This window comes from Scylla paramamosain, chromosome 10 (genome assembly GCF_035594125.1).
Source record: "Scylla paramamosain isolate STU-SP2022 chromosome 10, ASM3559412v1, whole genome shotgun sequence".
NCBI classification, from domain to species: Eukaryota; Metazoa; Arthropoda; class Malacostraca; order Decapoda; family Portunidae; genus Scylla; species Scylla paramamosain.
The window spans coordinates 1,005,001-1,007,667 of record NC_087160.1 but is presented as its reverse complement, the minus strand read 5'-3'; positions in this window follow the sequence as shown (position 1 = coordinate 1,007,667).

Genomic DNA, 2,667 nt, shown 5'->3' with positions numbered 1-2,667 from the left:
TAGGAAGGGAAGGAGGGGAGGGAGAGAGGGAGAGAGGGAGGGAGTTAAAAAAAAAAAGGAAGACACGAAGACAGGCTGATAACAGATGAAGGGAAACAGGGAGAGAGTGGGATGAAGGAAAAGGAAAGAGAGAAAGAGAGGGAGGGAGAGAGAGGGGGGGTAAAATAAGTGAATGGGATGAGGGAGGAAGGAGACGAAGGAGAAAAGAGAAAGGTAGGAAGAGAGTGGGATGAAACATGAAGAGGAGAAAGAGAAAGGGAGGAAGTTAGTGGGATGAAGAAGGAAGGAAAAGATGAAGAAAAGAGAACGAAGGGAATGGGATGGAAGATGAAGAGAAGAAGGAGAAAGGAAGTGAGTGGGATGAAGAAAAGCAGAGAGGGAAAATGAAGAGAGGGAGTGGAGTGAAGGAGGCAAGGGAGGAAGAGAGGGGAAGGGAGGAAGAGAGGGGAGGCCTGGGCTGTGCAGTATTGAGGGGACAAGGCGGAGGGTCGTGTCAGGCAAGGTGGACAAGAGACATGCGGCCAGCGGAGGAAATAGTGGCAGAAAAGAAGAGAAAAAAGAGGAGGAGGACGAGGAAGAGAAGAGAATGAAGAAGAAAGGGAAGGGAGGGAAGGAGAATGGGAGTGAATGAAGAGGAGGAGGAGGAAGAGGAGGAGGAAGAGAAGGAGGAGGAGGAGGAGGAGATGATGATGTGGTAGTGGTGGTGACGAAAAAAATCGTGTTATTTACTTTAGTTTCCGTGTAAAATAATTGTCTTTTGTGAGGATTGTGTAAATGTTGCAACTTACTGAGAGAGAGAGAGAGAGAGAGAGAGAGAGAGAGAGAGAGAGAGAGAGAGAGAGAGAGAGAGAGAGAGAGAGAGAGAGAGAGAGAGAGAGAGAATGTGGTTCAGGTGTGCGTTGGTGAGTATGTGATTTAGTTTGTGTACCGGCGAGATAAGGTCAGAGAGAGAGAGAGAGAGAGAGAGAGAGAGAGAGAGAGAGAGAGAGAGAGAGAGAGAGAGAGAGAGAGAGAGAGGGGGGGGAGAGAAACGGGGGAAACGGGGGAAAAATAGCTCAGATCTTAGATGTCAAAAGTCGTGGCTGAGGCGCGGCGAGGGATGAGGCAGACAGTAACACACACACACACACACACACACACACACACACACACACACACACACACACACACACACACACACACACACACACACACACACACACACACACACACACACACACACTTACGTACTTACACAATTCAATACATTTTTTGCTTCTCTTAGCATAGAACAGTAGTGGATCATTAAGTATTCCTGAAGATTATAATCATTAAGGGTATTATTATTATTATTATTATTATTATTGTTGTTGTTATTATTATTATTATTATTGTTGTTGTTGCTGTTGTTGTTGTTGTTGTTGTTGTTGTTGTTGTTGTTGTTGTTGTTGTTGTTGTTGTTGTTGTTATCATCATGAACACAAGTACTATTATCACCATGAGAGGAGAGAGAGAGAGAGAGAGAGAGAGAGGGAGAGAGAGAGAGAGAGAGAGAGAGAGAGGAGAGAGAGAGAGAGAGAGAGATTCGAACAACATTACAATTTAATACACAACTTTGAAGGATTACCCTTTCTTACACTAACACCCTTTCTTACACTAACACCCTTTCTTACACTTACACTCTCTCTCTCTCTCTCTCTCTCTCTCTCTCTCTCTCTCTCTCTCTCTCTCTCTCTCTCTCTCTCTCTCTCTCTCTCTCTCTCTCTCTCTCTCTCTCTCTCTCATACACACACATCCACAAACCCAAAAATAAACGTTCTTTGCCTTCCATTCACTTTCCCTTTCCCCACCACCACCACCGCCGCCGCCACCACCACCGCCACCACCACCACCACCACCACCACCACCACCACCACCTTTGTGCATTGGTCGCGTGCATTAATCAAATTCCAAATAAACCAACACCAATATACCCAGGAAAGTGCGCGGATCCATTCTCTCTCTCTCTCTCTCTCTCTCTCTCTCTCTCTCTCTCTCTCTCTCTCTCTCTCTCTCTCTCTCTCTCTCTCTCTCTCTCTCTCTCTCTCTCTCTCCTCCATATTCTGTTACCTCGCTTTCCTCTCCTTGACCTTTTGTTTCTTCTTTCAGTGGTGGTGTGTTGTTGTTGTTCCTGTTGTTGTTATTGTTATTGTTGTTGTTGTTGTTGTTGTTGTTGTTGTTGTTGTTGTTGTAGTAGGTGGTGGTGGGGATGGTTGTTAGCATAAAAACAAAAGAAAATAAGGGAAGCTGCAAGAAGCCGTCATGCCTACACGTGGCAGTCCCTGCATGAATCATACCTACCCATTTCCACCTATCGTTCCCATCCCTATTTTTTTTTCTAATCTTTTTAAAGCTCCTTAATGACTCAGCACTAACTACCTGATTACTGAGTCCATTCCATTCATGTACCACTTGATTTGAGAACTAATTCCTTTCTCTTGAGCCTTAATTTATCAAGCTCGAATCCAGTATTTCTTGTTCTATCCTGATTGCTGATCCTGAGAATTTTACTTGCGTCAGCCTTGTTATATCCCTGTAACACTTAATGACCGCTATCAGGTCCCCTCTTAACCTGGTGACGTCAGACTCTTCGTTGCTTCTGCATGAGCTTGTGGGTGTGGAGTGTTGTAGGTGCTTGTGTGTGTGTGT